We start from the raw sequence: 13,386 nt of genomic DNA, 5'->3' as shown, positions 1-13,386 counted from the left end.
GGTGGAGCTGCAATTACCAAGCCGGGGTAGAAGGGGCTGAGCTGGGCCACACCCGGCTGTGGAGCCACCGCCTCAGGCACGGCCCTGAAAGCTCAGAGTTGGGGGCCGCCCGCCGTCTAGGGGACGAATCCTCCTTGGGCACCGCATGAGGCGAGTGGGTCTGGCAAGCGGTGGTGGCCCATCTTCCTGGGATGGTGAGGAAGTCGCCAGGAGAGGGAGCAGGACAGTACACAATGCATCCCCCTTGGGGTCACCTCTGTGTAACATCAAGAATTCTCACAGCCGCCGGGGGCCACTCTGTGCCAAGATCTGTGAAAAGACTCCACGATTTCCGTCTGAGCAAAGGCCCCAGCTGGCCACCCCCACCTCTCTCCGAAGAGCAGGGACTGCGCTGGGCAGGTGGCAAGAGGCCTGCGCACTTCTGAATCTGGCGGGGCCGCCAGGACACCCGCAGGAGGCGCTCAGAGAATGTTTCACGCAAGAGGCCCCACGGGGACAGAGACGCAGCATCAGCAGGCGAGCGTTTTCAAAACAAAGGGAGGAAACATGGCAAATGAAAGTACAGGCGGCGTCCAAGACCTAATGCAGGCTCCCCCCGCCTATCCCCCACGCTGCTCCCTGCCTCTGCCCCAGCCCCGCGCACAGATGGGGAGGCCGAGCCCCAGGGACCTGGGCTCACGGGTCCCAGGTCCAGGCTCAGCACCCAGTACCACACCTAGAGTGCAGGCTGGGGTCCGCTGCTGCACGAGGACGCCCAGGGCACAGCCATCACGCTGAGCTCCTGGAAGGTCAGCCCACTAGGGCTTGGGGGCCAAAGTCACCTGTTTTTGTAAATAAAGTTTTATCGGAACACAGCCACACTCATTTAGGTACTGTCCGTGGCTGCTTTTAGGCTCTATCCGCAGAGCTGAATAGTTGTGACACAGACCAGATGGCCCACAAAGCCTAAAATATTTATTATCCGGCCCTTTGCAGAAAAAGTCTGCTGACCCTGGAGCTTCATAACGGTTTTCAAGACTGAAGAGGGAAAAATACTGAGATACGGAGTCTTCTTAACAAAACAATACCGTATCTTACCTTCTCATTTTAACCTCCCATCTCTTTCATAAGGTCAATGAAGCAAAAATTAACCCCACTTTACAAAGGAGAAAACTGAAGTCCAGCGACACTAGAGTATTATTTAGAAGAGCCAGGATTTATCCCATTGAAGACTACAGAAAGAGTTCCTGGACCTGGGGTCAGCAAACCTGAGTTCCGGATCCCCCACGAACATGCCATGTGACCAATGCTCTGCTTTCTGGGCCACTGGTCTTAAACAAAATGACTTTTCATTATTGTAACACGATAACCAGCCCTCACGTCTGGCTGGTTGGTCCCAGACCCTCTCCTGGCTCACCATCCTCTCCAAGTTCATTCCCGCTGCAATGCTGGAAAATGCACTCTTCCCTCACTTGCCAGCACAAAACATTCTGGGGACTTGATTTCCAACCTGAGTTCCTGCAGGAAGTTGGTGTTGTCTGACCCTTTCCTATGCAGTGGATTCGGAGGCATTCTCTAGGGTCATCTCTGGAAAGGGCTACCGTGAATGGCTGTGGTTGGGACAGGAGAGGGGACGCTGTCTCCAGGCATTAAACCCGTGGGGCCTCCCTGCTGAAGCGCCTATGTTTGTCCCTGTGTCCACAGATCCGAGCACTTGTTTCAGGAACACAGGAAAAGCACTGATATGGAGAACTTACGTGGCAGGGCATCCAGCCAGCGGGTCCCAGCATCCTGGGGAGGGGGAGTGCGTGCTGAGTGCTGGAGACACAAACATAAGCAGTACTCTGACCCTCCCCGAAAGAGTCCCAGGCTGTGTGGAGAGACCAAGGCATCACCATCACCACAGCGGCATCAGCAGAGGCAGCGACCAGGTGCACTAGGAGCGAGGGGCTGCGATTACAGAACAATCACACTGAGCGGCAAGGTCGTGGAGGGAGGCACAGGTGTCCCCTGGCAGAGCAGAGACAGAAGGGGCTTCTGGGCTGAGATCGGCATCGCTGTGGCAGCGGCAGGAGGGGGTGCGGTGCTGGAGGGTCTCCTGTACAAGATGGGGACCCTGGGGCTGGGACCTCCGGGCTGATGAGTGGGGTGATAAACCTCTGGGAGCTCAGGCAAGGGAGGGGCCGTAAGCACTAGGTCTTAGGAAGGGCTCATCCACTCTGCTCCTTTCCAGGGATGTTTCCGTGTCCACTTGCAAGGTGGAAACAGACTTGTGGACACCAGAGAACAGTGAGTTCAAGCTGTCTGGGGTGCTAACTGCCAGCTCTCGCTGCCTACACAGCGAGTACATACCTGCTCCCCACTAAGCCACCCTCCAGCCCTCAAGAACCAGCCCTTTGTTATATAACGCTGGCCAAGAGCTGGGATCAAATGCCGGGCGAGGGTGTCTGAGACCCAGTCCTGCCATGTGCGTTTCCAGCCCCACCTTCTCCCTCCCCGACATCTCCCGGCTGCAGTAGAGACCAGCTCTGTGCTAAGTGGGAGAGGCAGACCCAGGATCCAGAGCCACGCCAACCCCGGGGAACACAGGGAGGGTGCCTACCTTGCCCAGAGAATCCCACCCCCATCCCCCGCAAAAGACTGCCTCTTGCTCTAAAAATGGATAGTGCAGCAAAGACGCATCCCACTCCTGCCTGCCAGCCTTCATACCACCCCTCGCCAACGCTCAGGCTCCGCTGTTCATCACAGCAGCACAGCGAAGGCGAGGTGCATATTAAGAAGGCACTGCCTCGTCCACCCAGAGAATTCCTGCTCTACTTGAAGCTCTCGGGGCGCAGGCGTGCACACAGCCTTCCTGCTCTACCCCTTTACGCCCGGACAGAGGATCCCAAATATAAAGACTGGTCATATCAACTAGGACAGGGAGACAGACGCAAAGCCCACGGGAGCTATCAATCCAAAATGCCGAAGTCAACCCCGATTGTCCACTGAGCAGAAGAGGGCTGGGCAGGGAAGAGAAAAGTTGGCCAAGCTTTCCCCTTCAGTTTTGTGGCTTCCTGGATGACTAGGTGGTTTTTCATGCCTCTCCTTCCCTCAGAGCCTTGGGAAATGGCTCAAGGTCTCGTCTTGCTTCCTTGGCAAAAGATGAGGTGAGGGACAGAACTAGGAAGGACACTGGGATGAACGGGTCTGGGAAGCCCACCCACGGTCGCCCAGGCAGGGTGCTATGAAACCTGGTTCACCTCTGTGGAACCACGGGGTTGGGGGCGGTGAGGGATGCAGCTCTGTGGCAGGTGCTGTTGTGAGAGCCCTCAGATTCACAGGCCAGGAGCATGATCTACAGCTCCCTCCCCAAACTCCTTAACCTGTAAAAGAGGCCACCCCACTCCCCCACAGACAGCCATAGACACTGAGAGTCAAGTACTTAGTCCAGGGTGGGGACTGGCCATCACCGCAGGGCAGCTGCTGATACATAAAGCTGTGCCCGGGATCCTCCCCGCCTCACGGAATCCCTCAGGAAGCCCCTCTTTCTCAGACTAAGCCTTCCTATTACCCAACTCCCAGGGAGCCCACGAACATGCAACCTGTCCTCATCTCAGCGAGCCCTGGCTGCACACTGGCTCTCACTGAGGGGCCCTCGCCAACCCACCTGACAGTGGGTCCTCTTCGCCCAGCTCCACAGAAGCCACCCCTTGAAGTGGTCCATTGCTTCTGCCCCGACAGCCCCCAGGAGACAGGGCCTGGGTGTCTTCTGTTTATCCCTGCACCTCTCACGTCCACACCTTCTAGTCTTGTGTTTTTCAGATGTGGAGGCTGAGGCCCAGAAGAGTACAGGCAGCGCCCCAGGACAGACTGCAAGGCTCCAAACTTCTACAGCCTTTCCAGAACTCCAGAGTAAGTCTCTGGTGGTCAGATACTATAATTAATCTGAGCAAGTGGCACTTAATCGGATCCATATTTTGGGTGTATCATCTGAGACCCTGAAGCAAGGATGGGACAAGACTCTGTCAAAGTCTTCTTGGACAACCATGACCTGAGATTGAAGAGCCTTCAAGAAGGGGAGGGGGATGCTGCAGTCTGCACAAGAGGCCATGCAGACAGGCTGGAGGGGGCAGGGCCGGCCCTAGGAGCAAAAGCTCTGGCCCTCATTCCAGGGATCAACAGCTGGTCCAGTGGGGTGAGGGAAGCAGGAGGTGGCTCACAAAGAGCTCCGAATGTCTTGCCAAGAGTCTGAACTTCATCCCTTTATTGAAGGCACATCACTGACAGGGAGGCCACCTGATGGAGAGGATGAGCCCCGCCACGGACCTGGAGGGAGTCCAGGCTGGAGTCCACCCCATGGACCAGGAACACCTGGAGCCCAACACCACCCTGCCCCCCCCCCCCAGCCCTGGGAGCCCAGGGCGAGGCGGAGAGTGCTTCCTCCCAGATGTGCGTGGACAGCACGGATGCCTGGGTGTCAGCCCCTTGGGCAGACATCTGATCTGCCTTTCATTCCAAACATCTGCCCAAACTCAGAGGTGGTAAACCAGGTGGAGCCGATCCTGTTTTACAGGTGGGGAACCTGAAATTCCAGTGACACCTGGGTGAGAGTCACTAGTGACAGAACGCGAGAGAAGAGTCAGCCCTCTGTATCCGCGGATGCCGAACCCATGGACAGGGAGGCAGACTGCCCTCGGCCATTTCATATAAAGGACTTGAGCATCCACAGATTTTGGTACCCATGAGGGGTCCTGGAACCAAGCCCCTATGGATACCAAGAGAAACGGCAGAGGCAAAGAACCAGCCTGCTGGGTGGGAGAGCTGACATTAACTCGCCTGGCAAGAACAGTCTGGACCTACAACCCGCTTCCCTGTCAGCTCCTGTCGGCGGACCAGCGAACAACGGGTCAAGGTGGCAGGACCCAAGGGGGTGTAGCCAGGTGGGCAAGATTAAGTCAGGTAAGACGTGAAAGGGCCAAACAAGACCTGGTGCTCAGCGGGTGCCAAAAATGTCAGTCTAACCGAAGGGTTAAGCACTAAAAAGCCAATCCAATCCATCTCGAGAATGCCCAGAACCTCTCCCACGCATCATTGCCACCGAGGCTGTATTGAGCCCGAGATGCCCTTCTGGCAAAAGGAGAAAACTCACGGCGGCCCTTGCTCTTAGTTGAGCTGGAAGACCTACCTTCACCCTGGTCTCTAGCTCACAGAAAAGAACAGACCAGAACACACCTGCCTGTGTCCACAACACAGGATTCAGATGCTTTAGCCTCACCAGGCACCTGGCAGGGCCTCACAACTGCCCTAAGAGGCCAGGGGTATCTTCACCCCCGACTTCCAGGTGAAGCAGCTGAAGTTCAGACGGTTTAATGGACTTGCCCAAGGCAACCAAAGTGCCAACCAGGGCCACCCGGAAGCACCTGTGGAGAGACTTGGGGGTGGGGGTGGGTCACAACGGGGGGGCATGCAGGGGGCACGTGGGAGCTCCAGGGGCCCAGCCACCAGGCTCCTGACCGCTGGTCAACACAGATCCTGGAGTCAGTGGGTCACGTTTCCGTGGCAGTAACAAACCACCACTGAACACAGGTACACGTTTGCGTGTATCATTAGTCTTGGCCAGAGCTCTAAAAGAGAGGCATCGTAATTTGCCGAATGACACCAGTGCCCAGAACACATCACGAGGATGCAAGCAGTGGGCTGGCTGTCTTGCTCCAAAGCCCTGGCTCACAGCTGCCGAGTGCTGCGATGACCCTCTTCGGGGGGCCTCTCCCACAGCCGGGGGCCCTCTGCTCCCCTCCCCCACACACCAAGCTGAAGTGGTGTCCCCCTGGGTCAGGGAGCCCCTTGGGGAGCCCAGCAGCCAGCACAGAGCCAACACTTCATGCAGGCTGTGGCCCCACCTGAGATCATCCAAGTCTAACCCCACTCTTTTGGTCTTAGTAAGAGACAGAACTTTCTGGAGCCCAGGGGTGGGCCTGGGACAGGGGGCTTCGCTGATCCCAAAGCCTTCGTATGGGAAAAGCGGCTTGTCAGGGAAAGGTGCCAGGAAGACAACATGAACCCAGAACCCACACTACAGGTCTCCTACTGCACTGTGTCCCCAGCTCTCATGGGGACGTGTGAAGAAAGCAACATGCAAGAAAGCCCAGCCTCCCCCCACCCACCCCCCGCCTGCCTCCTGGCCCCAGGGCCCTGCCCAGACTCCTCAAGGGCAGTCTCCCTGGAGGATGCATGACCTTACTCAGGGGGACTATCTCAATCCACGTAAGACCAAAGCATGTTATCACAGGATCTGCTGGAATTCCCTTCCTCAAACCGTTTCTGCTGCAAGGGCTGAGGAATCTGATTTTTTTAAAAATCAGAATCTTTTATTTTTTAAGTGATTTGCAGAGAAGGGTGCAGGAGCAGAGGAGGCTCTAACCCCCTCAGACACCTCTGAAGAGACACAACAAAAACATTGGCACCCCACCCCTGATCCCCACGAGAGGTGGGGAAATCTGGGGGAACGGCTGGCACGGTGCTGGGAGCGCCGACACCCATACCAGAGCAGCTCTCCAGCATGGGGAGCATTTCAATTCTAAGAGAAGCCCAGCCCGAACAGGAAACAGATAAACCAGCTCTTAATAAAGCAGAGGTGAGGGTGCCGTGGATGCCAACCCTTGAGCGTCAGATCCATAAAAGTCAGAGACTCGGGAGCCGGCTTTACAGGTCAAGAGAAGCGGCCGGGAGAGGGGTTCGTGGTCTCCCGTGGTGGGAGGAGCAGCCTGTCCCGGGGGAGGGATCAGAGCAGGAGGGGTCTGGGGCGGCAGGGGCAGGTGGCAGGGCCGGCTGCTGCCCGCGGGCTCCGGGGTGTGGGGCTGGCTCCGCGACAGGGGGCGGTCGAGGCCCGCGGAGGTGCCGGGTGCTTTGTTACCGAGCAAACCTCCCAGGCGCTGACTGCTGATGCATAGCTAACAGGGCGGCAGACATTGATTTATGTTCAACTTTCCATTTCATCAGCGAGAGTTACGGCGCGACATGTGGAGTTCACGTTTTGGGGAGGGGGAGGCGGCTGGAGGGCGCAGATGCAAACCTGCCCACAGGTGCATGCAGGCATGCGTGCCGTCGAGACCACCACTTTTTTTTTTTCCCCCTTTTCAGGAGGGGGGTGCTCGAGGGCAAGGCAGCCTGGCACATCAGGAGTAACCTTTTGTCCACTGTTGCTAGGAGCCCGGGGCCGGTCATCTGCTGCTGGACAGACGTTAGGCACCAGGCTGGCGGCCCGGTGGGGCGGGAACACAGCCTGACCTTTGCAGAGGTGGTATTGGCAACAACAAAAAAGGCTTTTCCCCCAACCTCTCCTGCCCTGGACTTTCTGCACAGGCCAGGTGAGTGAGGGGAGAGGGCGGCGTGGGGGTCCACAGCACAGAAGGGAGGAAGAGCCCAGTCCACTGTGCTTCAGAGTGGCTAGGGGTTTTAAGCCCCCCTTGGTCACACCGCATAGGGTGACAAGCAAACGAAGGCCCAGAGAGGGGAGGATGGCTCCCCAAGGACACACAGCAACTGGGCAGCAGGGCTGGACTCAAACCAGGGCATCCGACTCCCAGGGCAGGGGTCTTCAGGCTTAAAGGCTGCCTCCCGGCTTCATCTCAGTAACCAAAGGCGGGGGGGGGGGGTGGCTGCTGCTGCGGGAGCCAAGGCCAAGGTGGCTTGGAACAGGTGGGGGGCTGGGGGTGGGGAACAGTGGCAGCTCCCCGCTCCCCACCTCCAACCATGGCCCAGGGCCCAGCAGTTGGGGCGCCCCGCCTCCTCTCTAATCCTTCTCAGCAGGGGTGACCCTGCCTTCTGTCAGTCTGGAGGCAGACGGCAGGGCAAGGGGCGGGGAGGAGGGGTACTTCTGTCTGCTGGAGGACCTGGCACAACCCTCCCACAGACCAGCGCATCTAACAGACCCCACTCTGCCCATAGGGGAGCAGGGGGGGGGAAGGGGCTGGGGTCAGAGAGCAGCCCCAGAAAGGGGAGGAATCGGCTCCCAGGACACAGGGGTTCATCACGAAGCTCTGGACTCCACGGCCCCATTCAGGCCTCTCTTCCTCAAGCAACTTCCCTGAGCAATGTGGGCCTGGGTTCCCTGGCCCCGTGGGAATGCCATCAACTCACAGGCTACCTAACATGCAAATGAGATCACAGAGGGGGCTGCCTTTTCTAATCTGGAGAGGGTTCCACCCAGGATGATGACAGGGGCTCGGCCAGTTCCACTGTAGGGCCTGTGAGCACAGCCGGGGAGGCCGGGAGGAGTTAGCCTGGGTGGCCACAGGACCTGGGGAGGGAAGGGTCTGCAGGGCAGGAGGCACGTCAGACGAGAGAGAGGCCAACTCTCAGCCCCACGCCTGCTCCTGCTCTCTCACCACAACCCCCCGCCCCCTCGGTCCAAGGCCCCCCATTGAGGACAGGGAGGCACTGGCCACAGCACTCAGTCACCACTCCAGCTCAGGCCCTGGCCACCTCCAGCCCTCCACACTGGCCAGCCTGCCATGAGCACAGCTCCTCCAGGTCACTCCCCTTCTGAGGCTACCCTGTCTTTTTTTATTATTATTGTTTTTTAATGAAACAATTTTTTTTTTTCTTTTTAGGACTATGCCCGTGGCATATGGAAGTTAGTAGCCTAGGGGTCTAATCAGACCTGCAGCTGCCACCCTACACCGCAGCCACAGCAACTCAGGATCTGAACCTCATCCGTGCGACCTACACCACAGCTCACAGCAACGCTGGATCCCCAACCCCCCAAGCGGGGCCAGGGATCAAACCTGTACCTTTGTGGATACCAGTCAGGTTTGTCACCCACTGACCCACAACGGGAACTCTTCCTGCCCTGTCTTTAAATTCAAGTCCTCCTGCCATCCCAAACTCACCCTTCACGTCCACACCCAGGCACACTGCCCTTCCTCATCCCGCCCTACCGCCACTGCCAACAGCCTCCTGCTCGGGCCTCAGTTCCTATGCCAGGCCCTCGGGGAAACTTTCCCAAAAGGCACCCGTGCCAGGCTGGCTGCCCCCTTTGCCTGCCCCCGTGGCAACCCCTGCCTCCTCTGTCTGCAGTGCACCACGGCTGGCCCGTGGGCTGAGGAAGGATCAAAAGGCCCAGGCCCGGCCTCACGTGGTGTAGGTGCCAGCCTCAAATTTGCCATCTGTCCGATGGGTCCTCCCGCACTGCAGGCTTTGAAAACCACAAACACAAGGCGGTTTAATTCTTCCCAAGGCTCCCCCCGTCCCAGACCAGCCCTCGCAGGCACGGAGTAGTCCTTCCTGTTCCAGCAGCTTTCTGGCAGGAGGAACATCAGCTCACGCTGCTGCCTGCTTCCCGCTGGAAAGGAAGGCAGGAAAGGGACAGCACTCGGCCGGGCTCTCGGGAGCTGCCCGAGCTGCTGCCATCAGCATGTTCTCCTCGACCGGGCCCTGATCTTCCCTGGAAACACTTCACCCCACCCCCAAGGCTCACGGCCCCCAAGGCTCTCTGCTGGGCATCTGGTTTCTGCTTGCTTACCGCCAGTGCCAAGGAGCTCACTACTTCATCGTTAAATGAGCGCGTGGTAGAAATGTCTTCCCTGCAAAGACGCCAAGGGGCGTCCCTCTTCTTTTCTCTTGAGGATCTGCCATCTAAGGGCTGCCCTCAGAGAGGCCAGGCTGATATCTTCTACATGGCGGAACTTGAGATACTGCATTCAAGTCGGTTATCAGAACCCTCTTTTATTTTATTTTTTGTCTTTTTGCCTTTTCTTGAGCCGCTCCTGTGGCACATGGAGGTTCCCAGGCGAGGGGTCGAATCGGAGCTGTAGCCACCGGCCTACGCCAGAGCCACAGCCAACGCAGGATCTGAGTCACATCTGCAACCTACACCACAGCTCATGGCAACGCCAGATCCTTAACCCACTGAGCGAGGCCACGGATCGAACCTGCAACCTCATGGTTCCTAGTCGGATTCGTTAACCACTTTGCCAAGACGGGAACTCCACATTCACCTTTCTGAGTCTCACTTTCCCCAACAGCCATGCCTTCTCTGCAGAAACGCTGGGACCAAAATGAAAGTAAGTTGCATGTCTAAAAACACTACATAACTGAAAATAATTATTGGAATTTAAAACAAAACAAGAACAAAAACAGTCTGTACCCTAAAGCTCCCTTCTCCATGACCCCTGCCCTCTTGCAATTCCTCAGCTCTGGACCTAGAAATCCTCATTGGACGGTGCCTCCCTTCAAACCACCTAAGGGCCAAGGAGCTGGGGATCCACCCAGACCAGTGGGCCTGGCCCAAGCCAAGCTGAGTCTGCCAGATGTGCAGCCCAACTGACTTAAGCTGCATGGAAAAAAAAAAAAAAAAAAAAGCCACTGCTTGATTATGTAAAATCCATCTGGATCCAAAGCAGAAAATCCAAGTGGGTAGGGCCCTCAGTGACCATCTGGTCCACCCTGCTTCATCTACTGCTGAGGAAACTGGGGCTCAGAGATGGGGAGCAATTTGCCCAAGGTCACTCAGCAAGCACATGGACCAGCAGGGGGCTAGAACCGGTATCCTCAGGCCCCAGTACCGTGTCCTTCCCCACGCCCCACTACCACCCCTGGACCCGCTGAGCCTGGTCAGGATGCTGAGAGCCCGGGAGCTGGCTGGGCTCCACTGCTGGTAACCTGAGCACCATAAACTTGGGTCAAACATTTCTGGGGTCACCGGTGCACACCAGGTACTGAGGGTGCCGAGATGAAGGCATTCTTTTTACAAGGACCACACAGAACCAGAATGGCTTTGCCAAGTTCTCCCATGACCTAGAGGACCTCACGACAATCCCCGATAGTGAAGTATGGTCAGGGCAGCTCCCTCGCCACCTCCCCATCAGTCCTCAACTTGCTACCAAACACGTCTTACGCCACAAGACCATGGGCACTGCCCACCCTGGAAACACCAACTGGGAATAAGGAGGAGCAAACAGACTGGACCTGTGTGAGGATGGCCACACCTTCTGACCCCAGGAGTGGCCTTGCGGCCTGGTGGTCAGAGGTCTGAAGAAGAAAGGCCCCTGGTTGCTTTTGAAGGAGCCAGGAGCGGGGGCAGACAGCTGGTTCTGCCTACCCTGGAGGCCCCAGCAAAATTTAGTACCAACTCAGGGTGGAGTCCTGTCCTGAAAAACCAGGCTGGCCGTCTTGGGACAGGGTCTGGCCAAAGCCAGATCAGCCAACCGAGGCTGGCTCCTGGGTGCAAAGATCCTCTAGCAAGAGAGCTGCCTGCCAGGCTGTGGCCACGCAGGGGAAGAAGTGCAATTGTTGGCAGCAGATAAAACCCTTGATACCATCTCTATTTCCCTTCTAATATCAGAGTGGCCGCCTGCAAGATGAACGAGGGGCAGGGCCGGCAATCAATAGCTGACATTCCTGTTGTGAGCCAGTCTGTGCCGGAAATGGGCAGCTACTACCTTCTTTCAAGGAGATCCCCGTTCCCCAGAGTAGTGACCTAGCCCGAGAGGTTCAACATCCTGACCAGGAAGGACCTCATCCACCTTCGTCTGACTGATGGGGAAATGATGTCCCTTGGTGAGGCGGGGAGGGGTAGCCAGATGACCCAGGAAGCAGAGAAGTCAAGGCGCACAGGCTCCTTGCTCAAGGATCCAGCACCCTGACTCGGGATCAGAGATGGCCTCAAGTCAAGAGGGTGGACCCACAAGTTACCTCTGCTGGATGGTAGCTGGTGGTGGCTAAATAAGGACAGCAACGGTCTGGGCTTTCTGACCACACACCCCTGAACGTCATAGGGGAGGGCCTAAGAAGTATGCCTGGAATTAGGCCTTAACCATGGACAATTGTGCCAAAGCAGGAAGTTGGGAGCTGTCCACATATCAGGCAGACCTCTCTTTGTCCCAGACTCGGGCCAAAAAAGAAGTCAACAGCCTATTTTAAAAAATACCGCTGGCTATTGTCCACCTCTTCTCGCCACAGTGGCCTGAGATGGGAACCCAGATGCCAGTGAGCAGCCTCAATACAGACGCACACAGGTGGAGCCTGGTGCCAGCGTGGGCGCTGTCCACTAGGCAGGAAAGCCACACCTGCGCTGTATGAAGGACAACCGTGGCATCATCAGTGAGGACATGTCATCCTGGGAAAGAAGTCCCAACCAGAGGGAACACAACAGGCAAGACCACACCAGCTGGGCACAGGCCACCCGTCTGCAGTGGCCAGAAGAAGGCTGCTGCCCCTTGGCATGGATGACTGGCTCGGACTGCAGCCCTGTGGGTTTCTCCTCCGGGACAAAGGCAGAAGCCTGTTATGCTCTTGTCTTTCTCGGGCAGGTTTGGTTTCCGAAGATTTGAACACCTCACTCTCTTGGGAAGTCCGGCCCCTCTTCCCAACGCCAGTGGCATCACCTCAAACCGAGCCTCAGGTAAGGCCTGGTCATGTCCAATCTGGAGCCTACCCAGGGCTTTCTGAGGCTGAACCCATTTCCACCCCTGGGTCGAGGCCCCAGTGTAGACAGTACGCCAGGAACGCACACAAACGCGTGGGCCTCCAGAGCCCTGAGCCTCCTGCCCTAAATCTCTCTCACTCCTCTCACCGCCGCCGCCACCTTGGTGGGTGACTTGCTGTTTCTGTTTTGGGGGAACACCCAAATTTCACTGATTCCCTTTCTTGGCTAGTAAGCAGCATGTCCTCCCCTCCCCTCCTGGGAATTAATGTCAACTGCAATGTGAAATCTGGCAAAGCAGAAGGGTCTTCCAGGTCACCTCGGGGAGAAGGTATTTGCCCTGTTTTTGTCAGATTCCTCCAGTGCCAGGGAGCCCGCTGCCTCCTACAGCCTGTGTCTCACCACTGGATGCCTGGGGTGCACAATTCTGGCTGTGACCAAGCCAAAGTCTCCTCACTGGTCCCGGGTTATTTTAACGGCTGCACCTGCGGCATATGGGAGTTCCCAGGCGCAGCGGTCCAATGGGAGCTGCAGCTGCCGGCCTATACCACAACCTAGCAACACGGGATCCAAGTTGCTTCTCTGACTTACCCCACAGCTCGCGGCAATGCCATACCCTTAACCACTGAGCGAGGCTATGGATTGAACCCGCATCCTCAGAGAGACAACATTGGGTCCTTAACCCAGTGAGCCACAGTGGGAACTCCAGCTGGTCCCAGTTTTGAATCTGTGGGCCTCACAGAGACATCTTTGCCTTCTTTTCTCCACCACAGCTCTTTCCACATTCTTATCTGGAAGTGCTCACCTTTCAAAAGGTGTGGGTAGCTCAGGCAGATTTTCAAACCTGGCTATAGACAGGTCTGAACGAACATCGCACCCAAGCGCTTCATCACAAAGCTCCTTCCAGCCGGGCAGGCCGACCAATCCCCCTCCTCCCTCTCAAGTGGCCTTTCCCAGCCTCAATCTGATTTAAATCAAAGGAGCCCCCAGAGGGGGCCAGT

General features: G+C 57.1%; 1 protein-coding gene across 3 annotated transcripts in view; it reads right to left on the bottom strand.

Annotated features, from left to right (window-relative positions):
- SSBP3 (single stranded DNA binding protein 3) overlaps positions 1-13,386 on the bottom strand; it is a 168,841-nt gene that overhangs the window by 34,511 nt on the left and 120,944 nt on the right. The window lies entirely within an intron of this gene.

Source organism: Phacochoerus africanus, chromosome 8 (genome assembly GCF_016906955.1).
Source record: "Phacochoerus africanus isolate WHEZ1 chromosome 8, ROS_Pafr_v1, whole genome shotgun sequence".
Taxonomy (NCBI): Eukaryota; Metazoa; Chordata; class Mammalia; order Artiodactyla; family Suidae; genus Phacochoerus; species Phacochoerus africanus.
This window is presented reverse-complemented; position numbering and strand designations above follow the sequence as displayed.